The sequence below is a fragment of the Sminthopsis crassicaudata genome, chromosome 3 (genome assembly GCF_048593235.1).
Source record: "Sminthopsis crassicaudata isolate SCR6 chromosome 3, ASM4859323v1, whole genome shotgun sequence".
Taxonomy (NCBI): domain Eukaryota; kingdom Metazoa; phylum Chordata; class Mammalia; order Dasyuromorphia; family Dasyuridae; genus Sminthopsis; species Sminthopsis crassicaudata.
This window is the reverse complement of record NC_133619.1, coordinates 153,880,283-153,902,750: the sequence shown is the minus strand read 5'-3', so window position 1 is coordinate 153,902,750 and position 22,468 is coordinate 153,880,283. Positions and strand designations below refer to the sequence as shown.

The window sequence follows — 22,468 nt, the reverse complement described above, 5'->3', positions numbered from 1 at the left end:
GTATATGGGAGAGAAAGAGAAGAAATATAAACCTCAGGAGAGATTTCATACCTTGGATCTTGTGTCCCATGGTGAATTTGGGAGCCAAACTTGAGGAAAGTTCCCCAGGGGAGGGCATAGGAAATCCTCAAAATCTCATATTGGCCTTTTTGCTCCAATTTTGATGGTTTAAGCATTCTCCATGAAAGGCATGAGGCCCTAGGGCAGGCAGGACACTTAGGTCATAAGTCATAGGATTTAGAGCTCGGAAGGGACCTAAAAGCTCCTCATTTTATAGATGAAGTATCTTAAGACCAAAGGATGCTATAGCCAAAGGCCATATGCACATCACAGGTGGGCTTTGTCCCCAGGTTCTCTTGCTCCAAGGCTGGAGGGATGGGGGTAGGGTAGCCTGTCCTCCCTGATCCTCCAGCTGACCACATCTGGCCTGTATCTAAAACTTTTCTAGTTTGGTAGAACCTATCAGATCTTAACCTCTGCTGGTTGATTGATTTCAAGAATCTAGTGTTACTACAGTGTCATTAAGCAGCTTTGGAATAGCAGTGCAGTGGAGATTTACACATGCAAAAATTATAATCATTTTGAGAAAATATAACTTGGAAGGGAAATGGCATAGGTGAATTATTTGGATTATTGAGGAAATTATGAGGAAAAAAGTAGTAAATGGCATAATAAAAAACAATTGGGCTATTAGACTAAGAAAATGATGTTTGGACATAGTTTTTATTTTTAACATTAAAGATTCATAGTTACTTGGACTATCCATGGGCCCTATTAAGTTTTTAAAATATGAACAGTCTTTGGTCTAATTTTTTTAATACTTTTAAAAACCACTTGAACTATAACATACAATCAATCCTCTAATAACCACAGAGCAATAAACATTCTTTTTAACGGAACTTTGACCAGAAGAGTATACATGTTCTTGTATTTTTAAAAATAGAATATATATCAAAATAAGCATTTAGTGACATTAACTTTTCGAATGCCTCTCAAATCTAGGAAGCCCACAGTATTGTAAAACAGAGGAAAAGATGTAGGTTCAGATTGGAAAGCAGGTTTTCAGTTTGAGTATACCTGGCTTTTGTCAGTTGGTCACAACAGTAAAGTAGCTTTTAAAAGTAAGAAGTAGTTTGTTTTGGGGTTTTTTTGTTTTTTTTTTTTTTCCTGGGGGAAGTAGGGAGTGGTGGTTTCTGGTGTGTAATAGGGCCAAATTCAATTAGTTCAATATGTTTAGCTTCCACTGTGGAGACCAGAGTTTCTCAAACTTCTCTTTTTGTGAACATTTTGGACTCTTTAATTGATTCTGGCCCAAAGGTAATAGAATGTTGTTGATGAACAATGACCAGCTGTGTGTTTAGGATCCATAAGGATGTGGGTAAATTGAGTCCATTTTGTGTAAAGTGTTTAAAAGCATGTTTAAATAACATACACTTAATTTCCTTTTCTATTCTATTCTCTTGGTAATTCATTGTTTTAACTCATCTCTTGGCAATTTTATTGAACTTAATTTCATATTATTTAAAGAGACCCAAATTAAGAAATTTGAGCCCTAAAGAACAGCAATAATTAAGGAGAATTTTAGGTTACTTGGCTGTTTAGAATTTCTTTGCTTTTCTTGCCTTCAAAGGACCTAATTTTTTAAAAAATGGAACTAAGCAGGGCAGGAATATTTTTTTCCTTGGTGGGGAGCTCTTTGGGAAAGGCAGCAAAACATAGTAGATAGAGTCTAGAAAAGCCATATTCAAATATCACTTTTAAGCTCTGGGTAGGAGACTTCAGTCTATGCAATAGGAGTTGGATCAGAGGGCCTCTTAGATCTTTTTTGGCTTTAAATCTATGAATCTTTTTTTTTTATTTTAATTTTATTTATTAAAGCTTTTTATTTTCAAAACATATGCATGAGTGGATTTTTTAACTTTAGTCCTTGCAAAACCCTGAATCCAGTTTTCACTGCCCATGCACCCCCCTCTCCCCTTCCCCTTCCTCTAGATGTCAAGTAGTCCAATTGATATGTTAAACATGGCAGAAATATATGTTAATTCCAATATATGCATACATAGATAATTATGTTGCTGTACAGGAAAAATCAAATCAAACAGGAAAAATGAGAAAAAAATGCACACAACAACAAAAAGAGTGAAAATGCTATGTTGTGATCCATATTCAGTTCCCACTGTCCTCTCTCTGAGTATAGATGGCTCTACCACAACATCATTGGAACTGGCCTGAATCATCTCATTGTTGCAGTGAGCCATGTCCATCAGAATTAATAATTGTATTATCTTGTTGCTATGTACAATGATCTTTTGGTTCTTCTCATTTCACTTAGCATCAGTTCATGTAAGTCTTTCCAAGCCTCTCTGTATTCATCTTGCTGATAGTTTCTTACAGAACAATAATATTCCATAGCATTCATATACCATAACTTATTCAGCCATTCTCCATTTGATGGCCATCCACTCAGTTTCCAATTTCTTGCTACTATGAAAAGGGATGCCACAAACTTTTTTGCACATGTGGGATACAAGCCCAATAGTAACATTGCTGGATTAAAGGGGATGCACATTTTGATAGCTCTTTGGGCATAGTTCCAAACTGCTCTCCAAAATGGTTGGTTCAGTTCACAACTCCACCAACATATCAGTGTCCCAGTTTTCCCACAGCCCTTCCAATATTTGTCATTATCTTTTCCTGCTACCTTAACCAATCTGAGAAGTGTGTAGTGGTGTCTTAATTTGCATTTCTCTGATCAGTAGTTAAATCTATGAATCTTAAATCATAGGTAGTAAGAATAGTCTGTGTTTTTTTCATTCCTACACCATATATGTGATTATATATTGACCAATCTTTTTCATTGTTATTTTCTGTTCAAAAAAATATAAACTGATTTCCATAATAATAATTGATTGTGTAGATGGTTTCAGCTGTTACTATTATGAAAATTAGTTTATAGTTCTGGTGTAGTGACACTCCAGAAAGGGAAAAGATTTAAGTGTGTAAAGAATGCTAACTATATTATAACTTAAAGTTGGATGGACAGTTGAGCATCATTGAGTATATCTGAGATAGACAATAAAATTAGATAATGAATTGGGGCAAGAGTTGAACAGAGAGGAGAGAGAACTGTATTATTGTTGGAAATAGCAAAGCTATTTTAATGCCTCAAAAGTTTTCCTAATTTTTACTATATCCCATAAATTCCTCTTTTCTGTTGTGTCTTACTTTGACAACTATGCCAGTTATTACAGGAATCAGGAATCTATACTTTCTTTTGATCTTTTTTTCCCTAAATTTTCCTGGGACTCTCATCTTTATATTCATATTTTCCTTCTCCTCTAGATACTAGTTGTTCTTAGGGGTTCCAATTCTTCTGTCCCAGGAGAGGCACCAAATGCCCCAGGCTTCATCCCCATTTCTTCCTTAAAATTCTCATTGCCCTTCACACATAAGAGTATTCCTCAATAGAACTTTCCCCTTATTGTTAGCCCTTGATTTCATGTACCTTGTCATGTTATAGTATAGTCCCACAGAGTAAGCATTTACTTACTTAAATTTACTTTTTTTACTTAAAAACAGACTGTCCAATTCTGTTTTATTTTCCCTAAAATTTTTTCAAAATCTTCTTTATTATTGAATGTCCATCCTTTGTCTTGTATGTTTAAGCTCATATTTGTATGTTAGTTCATCCTGGACTGTATTCTGAGGTCTATTGCACTTCACAACATTTTATTCCATTCTCTCTCCCTTTTTTTTTTTTTTTTTTTTTTAAGTAAGTATTAGGTTCTTAGTGTTAGGTTCTTACTAAGTGCTAATGAGATAATGAGATATTAGGTTCTTACTAAGTGCTAAGTCGGTACTTGACAATTCTCTAGTTGTGGCCATGACTGGGAGTTTGACTTGTGAATTTCTGGGGAGGAGCTTGCATGCTTAGGAGGAGCAAGTTCATTGGTTGAGGTAATTTTCCCCAGAAGCCCTTGCATTATCCCATGCTCATTCTCTGGGAGGATAAAAGAGGGAAGTCACTACTCTGGACCAGAGTTGACGGCAACTGTCTGGAGACAACTGCTCTTTACAGGAAGAAGAATCTATCCTAGAGATTTGAGTTGACACAGCAGATCTCCACCCAGAGAGCGATGGCAGCTTCTGGAGATAACAGCACATTACATATGTTTTTGTTCTGTCCTTCCTTTTTTGTTTTTTGGTTTTTTTGGGTTTTTTTTTTTTGGAGGTGATCTGTGAATTTTTTCATTTGGAATTTTGTTTTCTGTGTTCATAAGTTCTGGACACTTCTTGTCTGTTTTTTCCTTCATTGTATGGTGTAAAAGGTTTTTTGTCTTATCATGTTGTTCTGAAGACCTATGATCCTTAGACTGTCTCTACACATTCTTATTTCGAGGTCAGTGTGTTTTGCTTGCATAATGTATGTATCTTTTGTCATGAGATCAGACAAATTACTTGTAAAAGTTTACTATACTTTTTTCCTCTGCCTGAATATACCTTTAATAGTAATGGTAGGCTTCTTGTGGAAGTGCTTTTATGGCTTATTATAATATCAATACCTCAGGTATTTGTAGTAATTATCCCTCAAGTGCTCTCATATATTAGTTCATTAACTGTCTCATGATAGCCCTTTGAAGAAAAGAGAAGCCTAATTAATTAAGTAGAAGAAACCAAGGTCAAGTTACTTAAGGGGCCAGATATTATAGAATATCTTCTCAAACTTATAATTTCTGAGTCAAGAAAACAGAATCTGTATTGAAACTATATTGTTAGCAAAGCCTTCAAAATATTTCTGAAAATTTATATTTTACTTTATTTTAAATATTTTATTGAGTATTTTATTTTGTCCAATTACGTGTAAAAACAATTTTCTTCATTCATTTTTGAAAGGTTTTGAGTTCCAGATATTTAGTTCTCCTTCCCATTTCTCCCCCTCCCCAAGATGGCAAGCAATCTGACATAGGTTATACCTGTGCAAAAATTTAAAATATATTTCCATGTTAGCCATGTTAGCATAACAGTATGCTTTGATATGCATTCATATTCCATCAATTCTTTCTCTAGGGGTGTTGATATCATTTTCCATCATCAGTTTTTTGATTATCTTAGAAGATCTTTATATTGGTAAGAAGAGATAAGTCAATCATAGCTGAACCTTATACAGTGTTACTATTATTCTGTACAGTGTTCTCCTGGTTCTATTCATGTCACTAACATCAATTTGTCTTCGCAAGTTTTTCTGAAATCTTCCTACTCATCATTTTTCATAACACACTAGTACTCCATTACACCACAATTCAGCCATTCCCCAGTTAATGGGCATCCCCTCAATTTCCAATTCTGTGCCACCAGTTCTGAAAAGAACTGCTCTAAATATTTTGTAAGTCCTTTCCCCTTTTTTATGATCTATTTGGAAAACAGTGGTATTGCTAAATTAAAAGATATGCAAAATTGCTCTTCAGACTACTTGGATCAGTTTATAACTCCATAAGCAGTACTTTAGTGTCCCAATTTTCCTAAATGTTCTCCCACATTTATTATTTTCCTTTTCTGTCACATTAGCCAATCTGATAAGTGTAAGGTAGTACTTTAGAATTGTTTTAATTTATATATTTTATTCAATAGTGATTTAGAGCATTTTTCTTATGACTATAGATAGTTTTGATTCCTTTTTCTGAAAACTACCTATTCATATCTTTGACCGTTTGACCATTCATTAGGTGGGCAATGACTTAGATTATAAATTTAACTCAGTTCTCTATATATTTGAGACATTGATTTTAAAAAAATGTTTCCCAGCTTTCTGCTTTCTTTCTTTTTTTTTTCCAATAAAAAAGAAATCATGTTCTGGATAAATAAGAATGAAGTTAAAAGAATAACTACATTGCCTTGTCAACTCTTATTAGGAATCTGGCTTATGAAAACCAGCTTGAAATCTCTTCTTAAATTAACAACTAAAAATTCCAGAAGAAATTGAAATACTTAGTGTCATCAGTATCAGAGAGTTTAATATGTCTCTGGTAAGATATAGCCCAGTGGGTTTATATTAGTTTACCTTACCTGAAAGAAGCCCTGGGCAAAAAGGTAGTCAGGATATCAGAGATATTGTGGAGGCAGAATCAACAAGATTTGGCAACAAACTGGATATGGTAAGTTTTTCTTTGTTCTCTGCTGTGCACAATAATGCCTTTTATAGAAACAAGAAGGCAGTATCATGCAGGTAAGAATCTAGCCTCAAAGCCAGGAACATATGAGTTCAAATCCTGCCAATGACATGTAGTAGTGGTATGGCTCTAGGCAAGTCACTTAAACTCTTCTGGTTTTAATCAACTTTCTAAAATTATAAATTGCAATCAACTGGTGTTTTTTAAATGTCTACTATATTCATTCAATAAACATTGTGCTAGGCAGTGTGCTAGTGCTGGCAATATAAAAGCAAATCAAGTTCCTGATTTTGGGAACCTCACAGTATAATGGAGAAGACAGCACGCAGTAAAATAAGATGTAAAAATAAGATAAATACAGCGTAAATTACAGATAACCTCAGAGAGAAAGCACAAAGATTAAGAACTCTAAGACTACATGTAGAAGTGGGAGTTTAGCTGAGATTTAAAGGAAGTCAAGGGAACTGAGAGACAGAAATGAGGAGAGCATGTCTGGTGTGGGAGAAAATGTAACTCTCAAAATAGGAAGAGGGACTATTGTGTTAAAGGAACAGCTATGAAGTCAGTGTCACTAGATCACAGAGTATGTGGAGGAAAGTAAAATGTAAGAAGACTGAACCTTCATCAGTAGTGGGAATTTCCTCACCTTGGGAGTTCCCTGGATCCAGAAGAATATAAATCCAGTCTCTGTTGCTGGGGCTTTTAGGGGAGGTAGACAGCAAGTTCAGTCTTGAACACGCTAAGTTTTGGACGCTGGCTTGGAAATGTCCTACAGGGATTTAGGAGTTGTTGGATTCAAGTTCATTTAAGCTCCATGAGCAGAATGCATAGTTGTATCTGCATTGGGGTGATTGAATCCATGGTAAAACCACAAAGAAGACAGACCCTTGGGAACATTTGCCTCGAGAGGGCAAAAGGAAGAATCAGTAAAGGAATGGATCATATTCCTGGAGAACCAGAACAAAGAAGTGCCACATAAGCCAAGGGAGAAAAGAGTGTTTCCACTGTAGAAACAGCACAGAAAATAAGAGTAAGCAAGAGAATAGAGTGAGGGGAACCTCCCCCCCCCCATCAGATATAGCAATTAATAGGTTCTCCCAGTCCCACATCAAGTTTCAGGAATGGAGTTTGGATTGGAACAAGAGAATCTGAAATTTTGGCTTTTCTTTTTTGTGGCTTTGGCAGGATAAACCCCCTAAGCATCTATAAAAGAAAGTCTGAATTTAATAAAATCACATCTTATTGAGAGTCTCCTATGTGCAATTAAGACATTATTTCATGATTATACTTAAAGCTGAACTTGAGAAATGGAAAAGAGTCTGGAATCTGGAGGTAGAGGTCCTAAATGTTGGCTTTGCTCTTTACAACTGGTTGTATGACCTTTGGCAGGTAAGCTCCTAAAGTACTCTCAGCTTCAGTTTCTTCATCTGTAAAAGATGCTGCTAATGTAGTTGAGAGAATGTTGACTTTGGACCTAAATTTGAATGTGACTGCCACTTGCATGTGCAAGTCACCTAACTTTTTAGGTAATCCGTTTCCTCATATTATTTTTCAGGCACCTTCTAATTTATAACAAAAATTAGATCCTGTAGCTAGATTAAAACTAAAGTACCTTCCAGTTCTAAATTTTCAGCCCTGCTAACAGGAGCAAAACATAAGAAATAATAGCATCATCCTATGTCACTGTCTCTCAGAGGTGCTTGAAAAATCAAGAGCTTCTCAGAGATAATTCTTAAATCATCATCCCAAAGGTCCCCTTAGGCATGTTTACCAAAATTTCCCACAATAATCAAGGGCAGTTTGGGTTTAAATGGGAGATGTCAAACATAGCTACATAAGTTCTAGATTAAAAGAAAATATACTTACCTGCTTTTTAATTCCTTTAAATTCCCAACAGTAATTGAGTTTTGAGGGAAACTACCTCTAAATATCATTTTATGATAAAATTTCTATTATGTTATGATTTCGGCCCAAGATTTTTAAAATTTTATTTTTAATTTAAAAATTATTTAAAATTATTTTTTAAAAATTAAAAATTTTTATTTTATTTTAAAAGAATAATTAAAATTACTTAATCATATTTACATATAAATATATTATATAACATATATTAATTAATAAAAATTAATTTTAAATGAGTTTAAAGATTATCTTAAAAGATTTGGGGCAGCTAGGTGGTGCGGTGGATAGAGCACCCTGAAGGACCTGAGTTCAAATCTGCTCTCAGACACCTAACACTTACTAGCTGTGTGTTGCTGGGCAAGTCACATAACCCTAATTGCCTCAGCTAAAAAAACAAAAACAAAAACAAAAAAAACAAACTAAAGTAGCATAGTAATTATTTGCATTTAAATTAGTGTGTTGTAATGCATTTTAATTTACAAAGTCCCATAACAATTTTTAGTTACTTCCTCTAAGGCTCCACTAGGATTCTTTTCCCTTTCATTTTCATTCACTTTTCTTTTTTATATGTTTTTAGTATGTGCTCCATTCTTCTGGTTCTATTTTTTCCCTTTGTTTTATTTCACATTAATTTATCCATATTTTTTGTATCCTGATATCTGTCTGAATTATGATATTATTCTATATTAATATACCACAATTTAAAAAACATTCTTCCATTATTAGATATTTAGGGTTATTTGTAATTTTTGCAGTTACATTTATTACTGCTATGAAAATCTTTGTAGCTAGTTGTCATTTTTTTTTTTTTTATAAATGGTTTTGGATCTTTTCCCAACAGTGGAATTACAGAGTGAAAGGGTATGATTATTTTCATTAACTTTACTACATGCTACCAGATTGTAATTCTATCAGTAATTGATGAGAGTGACTTTTTCTACAGTCTTGTTAATATTCAATGATTTTAGTCTGCTTGATGGATATGAGGTGGTACTCTCAGAATTGTTTTAATTGACATCTCTTTGATTAATAGTGCAATTGAACATTTTTAAAAGTCTTTTGACTATAATTCTTTAGATGTTTCTTTCTCCTCAACTTTAAGTATCCAAGATTAATTGTAGACTATCTTAAACTGAGATCATAATATAGTTAAATATATAAACTAATTGAATGAAACAGAAGTCCTAGAAGAGGGGGAAAATTTTATTTTACAGAACTTAAAGTACCTGAATCAATATTGTATATCTTAGAGCCCTGTTTCCTAAATTGATGGTCATGACCCCATGTGGGGTCATGTGTGTGTGGAAGTTGCAAAGTTATTTATTATCAGTAAATGTTTGATTTTATGCCTATTTTATATAACTACATACCCAGGGTTACATAAAAATTTCTTGGGTGAAAAGTGGCTGTGAGTTAAGAAGCCTGATCCAAGAGGATAAGGAAAAATCAAAAGGTTCATGTTTAATTATTTTCCATCATGTCCATATAACCAGGTTTTGGAGCACAATGGAGTGAGAGGCTGAGATAGTGGTGGTAATATAGGAAAGTGTTAGAAGGTTGGAAGGGGGTTTGGTTTATATTTGACTTCATGGCAGAAAGATGTAGTGTAGTTATGTGTGGCAGAGCAACATGGAAAGATGGTTAGGGAACATCATAAATGTAACTCTGAGAAAATTGGACTTGAAGTCAGGAAAGCTATAGGTTTAAATTTTTGGATATATAAAACATAAGTTTTATGTATATGCATGTCATTCAACATTTTTTTAAAAAATTAAGTTTTTTTTCAAATACATTCAAAGATAGTTTTCAACATTCATCTTTGCAAAATCTTTTGTTCCAAATTTTTCATCCTTCCTTCCCTCTTCTCTAGACAGCAAGCAATCCAATATAGGTTCCTTGTGCAGTTCTTCTAAACATATTTCCATATTTATCATGCTGCACAATACACACACACACACACACACACACACACACACACACACACACACCCCATCACATCAAGAAGGAAAAAAAAAACATAAGAAAAAGCAAGCAAACAAAAACAAAAAGTAAAAAATACTGTGCTTTGATCCACATTTACTCTCCATAGTTCCCTCTCTGTATATGCAAATAACACTTTTCATCCCAATTTTATTATAATTTCCTTGAATCACCTCTTTGTTGAAAAGAACCAAGTCCATCATAGTTGATCATCACATAATCTTGTTGTTACTGGGTAAAATATTCTTTTCTGCTCACGTCACTTAGCATCAGTTCATGTAAGTCTTTCTAGGCCTTTCTGAAATCATCTTGCTCATCATTTTTTATAGAACAATAATATTCCATAATATTCTTATACCATATCTTATTCAGCTATTCTCCAACTGATGGGCATCCATTCAATTTCCTTTTTTTGCCACTACAAAGAGGGTTGCCACAGACATTTTTTGCACATGTGGGTCCCTTTCCCTCCTTTTAAGATGTCTTGGGATACAGACCCAGGACAGACACTGCTGGATCAAAGGATATGCACAGTTTTATAGCTCTTTGGGCATAATTCCAAATTGCTCTTTAGAATGGTTGGATCATTTCACAACTTCACCAACAATGTTTCAGTGTCCCAGTTTTCCCCACAAACCCTGCAACATTTGTCATTATATTTTCTTATCATCTTAACCAATCTGAGAGGTGTGAAGTGGTACCTCGGAGTGGTCTTACTTTACATTTCTCTAATCAGTAGTGATTTAGAGCATTTTTTCATATGACTAGAAATGGCTTTAATTTCTTCATTTGAAAATTGTCTATATCCTTTGGCCATTTATTAATTGGGAAATGGCTCATATTCTTATAAATTTGAGTTCTCTGTGTATTTTAGAAAGGATGCTTTTGTCAGAAACATTGGATGTAAAAAATTTTCCCCAGCTTTCTCCATCCTTTCTAATCTTGGATACATTGATTTTGTTTGGGAAAAACCTTTTTAATATAATAAAAATTTACCATTTTGCATTTCATAATGTTCTCTAGTTTTTCTTTTGCCATAAATTCCTTCCTTCTCCAAAGATCTGAGAGGTAGACTATCCCTTGTTCTCCTAATTTACTTATGGCATCGCCTTTTATGTCTAAATCATGAGCCCATTTTGACCTTATATTGGTATGTATAGAGTATTAGATGTTGGTGTCACTTAACCTTTTTAAGTTCAAATTCCACACCTCTTAGATGAATATAATAATATTTGTAATTCCTATCTCACAGATTTGTGACCAGATGACATGTATAAAGTACCTTGCAAACCTTAAAGATATATCAACATTTCAAAATATCTGTCTATATGCATTTCATCTCTCTTCTGTTATTTCTTGATTTATCTGTATTCAACATGTTTTGTTAGATGCTACCTCTACTTTATTGCACTATATTAAATGTCACAAGTCCAAAGAAGAGGCGATTTCTGCTATGTATGTGCATGTATATACATGTTTACATATAGATGTAGATCTATAAAAAGATGTATCTTTTTATAAATATATAAAACATATGAATTGTTACTTGAAATCGAACAGCTCCCATTTATATAATGTTTTACAAATAGAGTTCTGAAATTTAAAATCTTTTTCTCAAAACAACTTTACTAAGTATTATATTGTTCTCATTTTCTGGATGGGGAAAAGTAAGTGTTAGAGATAAAGTAATCAACATTTCAAAATATCTGTGCATTTCATCTCTCTTCTATTATCTCTTGATTTATCTGTATTCAACAAGTTTTATTAGATGCTACCTCTACTTTATTGCACAATATTAGATATCACAAGTCCAAAGAAGAGGCGATTTCTGCTATGTGTGTGTATGTATATACATGTTTACATATAGATGTAGATCTATAAAAAGATGTATCTTTTCATAAATATATAAAACATATGAATTATTATTTGAAATTGAACAGCTCCCATTTATATAATGTTTTAAAAAATAGAGTTCCGAAATTTAAAATCTTTTTCTCAAAACAACTTTACTAAGTATTATATTGTTCTCATTTTCTGGATGGGGAAAAGTAAGTGTTAGAGAGAAAGTAATTTATTTGGAATCATACAATTAGTGTCAGAGCTGGAATTTGAACTCAGATGTTTTTCCCTTCAAATCTAATGTTCTTTTTGTTATACCATGTAGCTGTCTATGTGACATATATTTCAAAAAAGTTGAGAAATATTCGTTAGGCACCTAGGAGAGTTTTTTTTTTTTTTTTAACATCACTGAAAAAAACCTTTCTTTATGCTCTAAAAGCACAGAAAAGATATATGTAACTTCTAGTTACCAGAAGAAATCTCTTCAGTTAGCTGTCTGTCTCTACTTCTTAGGGATCCCATCCCATCCCAAATGGTGAAAAATTCAGCTAACAGACCATTTTTTAGATACTGAATCCCCCATTTGGTATATTAGCTATCCCAAGCTTCTTGTCTTCTGTAGATTTCCCATACCTTTATCCAAATTATTGATAAAAATGTTCAGTGAATAGACTAGGGCAGGGGACATTTCTGCTACACTCTTCCAAAGACCTCCCAGTACAATTCATCAAGCCTTACTATATGTAAGGCACCTGGTTAGGAGCTGGTGATAACAAGGCAAGATGAATAACAGACTTTTCCCTGAGGAATTTGCATTATGTTGCCTTCAGGTTGATATTAAACCATGGATCACCATTCTTTAGGTAAAGCCATACAGTCATTTTTAAATCTTCTCAGTGGTCCTACTAGTAAGTTGATAGCTGAGGTGCAAGGTAAACATAGGTTGATTTTGATTAAGTTAAAGAGTGGGGTGTGTTTTTCTGCCATGACTACAAAGGGTTCCAACCATTGTTCTTATAGAGAGCTATCAAGGAGAAAATTTTTTCCCTCAGTAGTCTATCCTCCCCTTTAAGGCTAGAAGAGACAAAGGTAGGATTTGCTCTTTTTTGATAGGCCCAGCTCTCCCCTTCAGCTTTAGCAAGGCTGGCAGTATTTTAGATATTCCTGCCCTGGAGGATATGCAGTGTAACACTGGTTACTATCATGCTCTTGTTTGTTTTCACAAACCAGTACTCAGTCATTTCTGAGTGAACAACTGCTGAGAGGAGACCATAACCTCTTGATTTCAAAGAAGTCATCACTTCCCTGGTGCCTCTGTGGTTAATATAAGAAAGGTGTTTTGCCATAAACTTTTCCGAGGTATTCAATGAGGTTGGAAAGGGTCGGCCCGAGCAGGAAGCCCTTGTCTGTGCTATAAAGAAAATAGCAAGTAACAAAATAAAAGCATCAAAGAACCAACAGGATGCAGTCCCACGAGTCCTTTCTGGCATGTTGGGCTTCTTGAAAGTTAGCATTGAGTGAAGGATGACCTTAAAACTTGCTTCACTCTAACAGACTGAGCTCAAGTTTAAAGTTCAAGGCATTTTGTTTTTTCACCTGTTTCCTACAGTTTTAAGAAACTTCTGAAGAATTAATGTGTAACTATATCTGGTCACTGAGCCAACACTAAGAATTTTTCTCAAGGGAAAATAATGTTACTGTATAAAGGGAGAGAAATGGATACTTTTCTGAGATGCAAGGAAGTTTTTTACAAAATAAAACACTAGCCACGGTTACCCTGAATACTTAGTACAAAAGTTGGAAGGATATCACCTCTGTGCTGGCTTTGGGCTCTATGTTCCCATATGGAGGCTGTTGATTTTTCATGTGAAGGAGGCAGTAGTAGTTTGTCTTAATATAGCAAGGGAATGAAGTACCAGTTGTGAGAAGTGAGGGTTTAGCCTAAAGTACAATTACAGGCTGTTGAACTTCAGGCCCTGCCTTGTTTCACAAGTCTGGGCTAGGCTAAAATGTAATTCCAGCTAGTTTTATAAGTGTTATACAGGTTTGGAATCATTAGGATTTGCTTCTCAATTAACTTGTAAATCATTGTTTTCTCCAAGATTCAGTATTAGTTTATATATGATATTGCATCATCACTTTCTGTGGCACCACTCACAAAAAATAAGGCTATGATTTTACCAAGCTTGGATTTTTTAAAGCATATATATATATATATATATATATATATATATATATATATATGTATATATATATATATATGTATGTGTGTGTGTGTTTGTGTATATATGTATGTATATATGTGACTTGTAAGCTATGTCAGCAGTGACTCAACAACTAGAGTAAAAAGCTACTTTTAAGGAGTTGACATAGAGATTTTAACAGTGTTTCTTCCAGGTATTAATTTTTAATGTCTGTCATATGAATATTTCATGATGGCACCTTTTTAAAGGTTGTTTTTTGTGTCAGAAGCTGGTGTCCATTTAAAAACCTTTTGCAAATTAGTTTAGTGAACATGTGAAATCTTATCTGTTTCTTCATCTCACTTCCCAGGACATTGTTTTTCACTGTACAGACTAGACTTATACAGTAGTTCTACAACTGTGCTTCTTTGTAAGCTTAACATGAAATTAAAATTATTAAATTCAATTTTTCAATCTTGCCTTTAGCACTCCCACCACCAGGTGGCTGAACTAAATAGTAAAATAAAAACAATTATCACAGTAATCACTTGTATTTCTGCCTCAGTAGGGAAATATGAAGCTATACATGGACTTTGTTTCAAGGAAGAAAAATGCTGAATAAGTTACTTTGTATTTCAAATACTGCCAGGCACAGGCAGACATTTGCATTGTTGGATTTTGTTTTTTATTAAATATTTACAGGGTCAAACTGACTACACTGTGCTGAACTATCACTTTTTGGAGCTGTATCATCTGATTCTATACCTGTACCCAATTTGACCTCTGCTTTGCTGCAATAACATATTAGGGCTATTGTCAGAACCCAGAATCCAATTTTGGCCTCTCTCCAGTAGATTTTATATTAACTCTGCAATTTTTTATTGGGGTAATTATATAGCATGTCACATGACATTAGAAGGAATGCATAAACTGTGTTACCTTTATACTTTAGTCATTTCAGAGCAACAGAAATCCGATAGTCTAAAGGTAAGAGTCTCTTTAGGATTGTGGGTATCTTCCTCCTAATTTGTCTTTTCTGGACCTTAAGTATGTTTGTTAATTGTTTGAGACAGTGTCTTAATAGTTATCTAAGGTATTGTGCTCAAATTTGGGAATTTATGAATGAGAAGTAATGGCAATAGAACAAGGTAAAAAGTTTTTTATTTTCACAAAACAATTATATTATGGTACCTATATTTTAATGGAAGAACTTATCTTTCTATTGGAAACATTTCATAGTTTCTTGAAATCAAAACAGTCTCTTATTTCATGAAAACAAAGCTTATTTTATTCCTGGCTTGATGCTTCAGTTTGGCTTTGCAGCTCTTTAGGTGCATTCTCATTTCCCTTTTTATTTTTTAACTTATTAACTCTGACAAGTAACCTCTTGGTTGTGAACAATTTTATTCACAATTCATTTTTCTGATTCAAAGTGAACATGAGTGCCCTAATCCCCTAATGGGAATTAATTGCATGTTTCAGTGCTTAACTCTAATCCTTTCTCAATCCCCACAGGGACATGGTTCTTCCTGAAGGATCTGTGTTTGTTATTCCAAACACAATCAGAAAGGTAATGATTTTTCTTCTGAAGGGAACTAGAGATGCAGAATATTAATGTTCCCTTCTTTATATTGGAACAAGAAGTAGTATCCTCAAACTTATTTTGTATTATGACAGATAAATTGCACTTAATTAGGCAGATAAAATGAAGAAAAAATAGACTTTAGTTATTTGTCAAGAATAAATTGATTTTTTTTTTAGGAAAGGGGGTTTAAAATTTATTGTCAGATCTGAAATGGAAATGTCACTTCCTTTCAATGAAGAAAATGACCAAGCTGATTTTTCAAAGGGCCAAATAACAGTTCTATAGTTCAATTATATGAAGAGTTTTACTTTAATATCAGCCATGTTTGGCTACCTACAAGAAAGAATATTTCCGAAGACTCTTCCTCATTTGCCAAGGCAAATGAAATGATTATCCAAGATACTAGGTAGTATTGGAGCTGAAAATCCAGACTTTAAAATGAGCAAGCAGTCTCTCTGTGATACTTCCTTAGATGTACTGTTTGGGGATATTGGTCTGCTGAAGCCAATTCAAAATTTCTCATCTAGTGTGTATAACTGTATGACATTTGAATACCTTACCACAGTGTTACTCATGTATTCATGTTGACAAGACTGATGTCTGAGCTGGAAGAGCAGGATATGCTGGCATTGTCACTGGGTCACTGAGCTGTTTACACTTCTTCTGTAGCCCCAGGATGATAGAGAGACTTTGTTGTTCAAGTATTTCTTGATGTCAAGAAAGCCAGGCAGCTCTCATGTAAACAGTTCTTTCTGCCTCTTTCCAACTGGTTCACCTGACTATGAGACCTGTCCTTTTATTATATCTGAACCACAGTCCAGCACCAGTACAAAAAGCAACACTGTCTTTTTGTTGGGAGGAAAGAATAGTACCTTCCCACATGTGGCAGGGCCCTTCTGTTTGGTCAGACTGACTACAGACACCAATAATATCCTCGATTTATCTAATTAATGATACACACATAGTTATTATATGAATGGCCTCACATTATGGCTGTCCTAGGGAAATTACCATTGTTTCATGAATGAATTCTATAGTTTCCTATGGCAATCCCATTTGTACCTTGGGGCCCCAGCTGGGAGGGGGCTTTACTTCACGTCTAACCTGTCTATATTTGTTTACTACAGTAATGATAGTGATAGTGATCAGAGTTTAAAAATGTTTCCATACCAAATACTTTAAATTTCTTAGATCTGTGGAATGAAGAGATTTCAAAATTTCAAAATTTTTCTCAAAGACACACAGCTGCCTAGTAGCAGAGGTAGGTAGAATAGTCTCTTATTCTTGATCTGGCGTACTTGATATTAAAACTGCCTTGCTACAAAACTTGGGCTGAGATTCATTAAATCATTTAACAAGTATTTAGATTACAACATATATACATCAAATTGTCTTGGGTGCTGGGGTAAACATGAGTCAAAGATACAATCTTTCCTTGTCCTCCTGGAATTTATAATTCATTTGGGGGGAGCCAAGTCACAAGCAAAAAACAAATAAACAGACATTACAAGGCACCATATGATGATATTATAGGAGTGATATTATAGGAAAGTAGTAGAGATTTCTGGGAGCTAAGGATTGGAATTGACATTTTTTCTCAAAGCTCTGAAGTACAAGGATATAGAGCTCCATATTTAACTTTGAGATCCAATTGTCACACACTAGTGTCATTGTGTTGTTAACGGTGTTTGTCCAATGATCACAAAGTCAAATTCAGACAAGCTAATTGTTCTGAAACCTGTTCTTTTCTTGAAGGCACTAATGTCTTATATCTCACTACAAGGCTTCCTTAATAGCTTGATTTAAAAATACTATTTAAAATTTATAATTAGAGTGTTTTCTTTGATATTTACTGCTTGTATGATTCTGGGCAACACCTTTAATTTCTCAGTTGTCTAGGCACCATCTTATCTGCATTATTAAAGTCATAAAGTCATATTATCAATAAAGTCATAAGTTTATTTCCCTCTACCTCCCACAAAATAATCTGAACCAAAAAACTTCACATGGTAGAACGTAGCATAAACTCTTTGATTGATATTGTATTTATGATGGCTGTTAGTCAGCTCCATCACCAGCAACTCTGAAGCACAAGAGTGTCCCTTCAGGTCAAAGGGACATATTTCTTTTCCATCTGAACATTACAACTGTAAGTAAAATTCTATCTCTGCTAAATATGGAAACAAATTAGCAAGTAAATATGGAGTATTTCCCATAGAGAAAACAGAAGTAATTTATACATTAGGCTTAGCAATGGTAGCTTATAAAGTTAGTGACAGAGAAGCCCATCTCATTTGAGTACTGATCACTCAAAAGTTCTGAAATCAGTAGATTATAATTTAGCTACAAATCTGAAGTTTCTCTTCCCTTAGTCATTTAAGCACTCTTAGGTAGCCTACATAGTCTAGCAAAGAACCTGCCTGTTGTTTTATATCAGCTCTCAGCTGCTAAAATATAGTCCTTTAGAATAAACTTTTATAGGTGTTCCCTACTTTTAGATGTATTTACTCAAATGGGTAAAAGGATGTGAGTGAGCTCTCAGAATGGGCATCAGTGAACAAGAGCCAGGATGGTTCATTTAAAAAGAGGTTGTGTCTCTAACTTCATCTCAGAGTTCCCATTCTGTGGAACTGAAGAAAGCAGTAGTCACAATGCACCCAGATTTCAGTGCACTAAAACTTAAGTTTGCAAAGCACTTTTACAGATGTAATTTCATTTTCTACTTAACCCTATGAGGTACATGTGCAAACTGAGGTTGAGAGGTATAAGTAATTTGTTCTATGTAACACAATGAAGAAAGGTTTGCAGGTTTTGAATTCAGGCATTTATTTATTTTTAATTATAGCTTTTATTTACCAGATATATGCCTGGGTAATTTTACAGCATTGACAATTGCCAAACCTTTTGTCCCATTTTTTCTCCTCCTTCCCCCCACCCCATCCCCAGATGGCAGGTTGACCAATACATGTTCAATATGTTAGAGTATAAATTAAATACAATATATGTGTACATATCCAAACAGTTAATTTGCTGTACAAAAAGAATCAGACTTTGAAATAGTGTACAATTAGCCTGTGAAGGAAATCCAAAATGCAGGCAGACAAAAACAGAGGGATTGGGAATTCTATGTAGTGGTTCATAGTCATCTCCCAGAGTTCTTTTGCTGGGTGTAGCTGGTTCAGTTCATTACTGCTCTATTGGAACTGATTTGGTTCATCTCATTGTTGAAGAGGGCCTCATCCTCAGAATTGATCATCATACAATACTGTTGAAGTATATAATGATCTCATGGTCCTGCTCATTTCACTCAGCATCAGTTCATGTGAGTCTCTCCAGGCCTTTCCAAAGTCGTCCTGCTGGTCATTTCTTACAGAACAATAATATTCCATAATATTCATATACCACAATTTATTCAGCCATTTTCCAATTGATGGGCATCCACTCAGTTTCCAGTTTCTGACCACTACAAAGAGGGATGCCACAAACACTCTTGCACATACAGGTCCCTTTCCCTTCTTCAAGATCTCTTTGGGATATAAGCCCAGTAGTAACACTGCTGGATCAAAAGGTATGCACAATTTGCTAACTTTCTGAGCATAGTTCCAAATTGCTCTCCAGAATGGCTGGATGTATTCACATGAATTCAGGTATTTTTGATTCCAAGTTAGGTGCTCTTAGATATTGTCACCTGTCTCCCTTAGACAAGTTGGAGAGTTGTGGATTGGTTGATAGTATATTTGGGTGAGTTCAGAATGAGTTGACCATTTGGTCTCAAAGACTGGTGATAAATGAATTGTGAGGAATTTCTTTTGTGGAGGAATAAAAGGGTCTATCCTTATCATTTGCTGTTCAGTGTTTTCATTAAATGAAGGCAAAGGTGGTATGTTTTTTAAATTTGAAGCTGACACAAACTTGAGAGGGGGGAAATGACAGAACCAGGAGCCAAAAAGATCACAATAGATTGTAAAATAGGAGTTTTAGATATAATTAATTGATGAAGCATAACTGGGTGAAAAGTTAAATCCTTTGAATCCAAAAACGTCAGTTTTTAATAGGTACAGGAGGGAGGAGCCGTAGCTAGACATTTCAGATATTGAAAAATTCAATCTACGTCTAGACAGAAGTGGAGGTTTAGTCATGGGTTTTATTATCCAGAAGTGATAGTCAGACTTTTTTTTTTATCCTATGTCAAGTCACATATAATTAAACATAGTGTGTCTAGTTCTGGGAATCATTTTTTAGGAAGAACATTGACAAACTAGAGTTAAAATGGATAAAGTGGTGAAAGTACTTTCATTCTTTCAGTGGTGGACAAAGATGATTAGCCAAATATTGGGTCACCACTTTGGACAGTCTGCTTCCACCACTGGCCATGAGCCCCAGTGAGTTACTTTCTACCTCCCCTTTCTCAGCATCTCCTGAATGATCTTCCACTCATTACCCCCTCAGAACAGCATGTTTTAGTGCTAACTTCAGTAAAATTAATGGTTAGGAGCTTTCCCAGTGAAGAATGACTAGAAAGAACTAGGTACATTGAATGTAGAGAAGTATAATAGTTTTTTTTTTTTTTAAATACTTGAATGATTTCCATGTTTTCCATGTGGAAGATATGAGGGAAATTCTTCCCAATTAGAGCTGAACAGAAATAGTTAACTCATTGGGTAGTGAGTCCTTATTACTGGAGGTCTTAAATCAGACACTGCCTAATCATGTAGTAGAAATGTTATAAAGGGGAATTCATGCTTCAAGTATTGGTTTAGATTAGATACTTGAAGTCTGTTCAAACTTTTACAGTTCTCTCTCTCTCTCTCTCTCTCTCTCTCTCTCTCTCTCTCTCTCTCTCTCTCTCTCTCTCTCTCTGTCTCTCTCTCTCTCTCTCTCTCTCTCTCTCTCTCTCTCCTCTCTCTCTCTCTCTCTCTCTCTCTCTGTCTCTCTCTCTCTCTCTCTGTCTCTCTCTCTCTCTCTGTCTCCCTCTCCCTCTCCCTCTCCCTCTCCCTCTCCCTCCCTCTGTCCTCATGACCTGTCTCTGATTCTGCAGTTCCCACCCCAGAATCAGCTTCTCCAAGGACAGAGAGGCAGGAAAATCACTTTTCAATACTCAAAAAATGTGGTTGAATAATAGAAAACCAGAGACTCTTACTGCTACAAGTCAAGATCCTGACTCTTTAGGCTATCCCTGACAATCATCTTGTACATGCAATAGCCTTCACCTATTCAAATTTCATCAGAAATTGTTGAATGAAGGGACAAAGGTAGTAAGAAGGAAAGAAAGCTTCCTTGTTAGCATCAAATAAGTGGAGCTACAAAATTCATAAGTAGAAAATGAACTTTCAGTTCTACTTTTGCTTCAAGAATTACTTCATCTAGAAATATTGGGATTCATTATATAACAAACAGCCTATGACATGAGATATACATGAATAACAGTAATATATTCCAGAATTACTTTTAGGGAAACATCTAAAATCTTTATTACGATCAGGGGTAACATAAGAGGATTTTCAAATCTTTAAAAAGGAGGCATATGCAGAAGAACTGTTGATTGAATTTGTTTCTATAACCATACCTTCTATATGTAGAATTTAATTGTTGTCTCAATTTTGGAAGAAAAATATTTTTAAAAAATTATTTCTCTAGGACATATAACTCTGATTAAAAATCCCAGCATGGTTTCCCACAGAAACAGTGTCAGGATGGTTAGATCTGTAAACCATCCACAAATGACTTTAAACACATACACACTGGTACTGTATATGATATATCCTTTATACCATTGTTTCTCTGTGAAAGAACATTCTGATTTCTAACTAGATATAGGAATATATTTATACCAGTTTCAGGCTCTTGAGAAGACTAACTGTCACTATCAAGACAGAAGATACCCCTTAACAAAGGGATATGCTCTGAATCTCAGCAGTTACCACTGAGTCTTTTCTTATGTATAAATGGGCCATTAGTTCCTGAAGGAAGAGGTATGGCTATGGTTGCTTCCAGAATTGTGGGGCTAACCTGGTCTAGAGAGGTATAGGTCCTGTTACTTATATGTAGTATGTTAGCAATACTGCAAAACATTCCTTATCTTGTATTCTTAAGTAGAGAACTAATCTTGTATTTTTAAGTAGCTTAAACAAGTTTTGAAACAATATGCTTATAGAGAAATAGTCCCATATTGATAGAAGGTACATTTGAACAAACTGAGGAAAGTTCATATTTATGTAGAGTTTTGAAAATGCTGAAACTGAGTTTCGAATAGTAGTAATATTTTGTGAAACAACTGAAATGAAGAGAGGAATTAGTGCTGATGCTCAGGGTAAATAGCACTCTGCTACTTTCTGTCAAGAGAGAGACCTAGTTAGGCACAGTTTCCTAGTCTTTTAGAATTTAACTCCTTTTGTCAGAGGGAAAAATACTCATGTAGGAGAAGAAAATATAGATAAAGCCTAAGAATATCCCTATAAGGAGATTTTATTTCCAACCTGTATGCTTTTGTGCAGCTTGTCCTTCTAATTTCCTTCTTCTTAAAGAGTCATTAGCTTTTTTTCAGAGCAAAATTCAGGTGCAACTCCCAAAATTGCTTTGTAACGACTTTTACATGTTCTCTCACTCTAGTCTAATATTAAACTCCTTTTTGAGAAGGGATTTTAGTTTTTGTCTTTGACTCCCTATCATAGTCTCTTGTACATAGAACTTACTTAATGCCTGTTGAATTGAATTGAATTCTTTAGGGAAAAAAAAGAACAAGAATCAAGACCTGAATATCATCAGATTTAGGAGGAATTCATTGCATTATTCTTTCTAGGAGCAGCTGTTAA

General features: G+C 34.6%; 1 protein-coding gene across 4 annotated transcripts in view; it reads left to right on the top strand.

The window, feature by feature from the left end:
• Positions 1-22,468, top strand: part of GGACT (gamma-glutamylamine cyclotransferase) — a 56,521-nt gene that overhangs the window by 30,896 nt on the left and 3,157 nt on the right. The window contains exon 3 of one of the 4 annotated variants that reach the window (XM_074299456.1): positions 15,587-15,641. The exons of 2 other annotated variants lie outside the window; for them this stretch is intronic. The gene's annotated coding sequence lies outside the window, so the exon portion shown is untranslated. Of the gene's footprint in view, positions 1-4,261; positions 4,400-15,586; positions 15,642-22,468 lie in introns of those variants that run through there. One more of the 4 variants, XM_074299457.1, reaches the window with a different exon arrangement.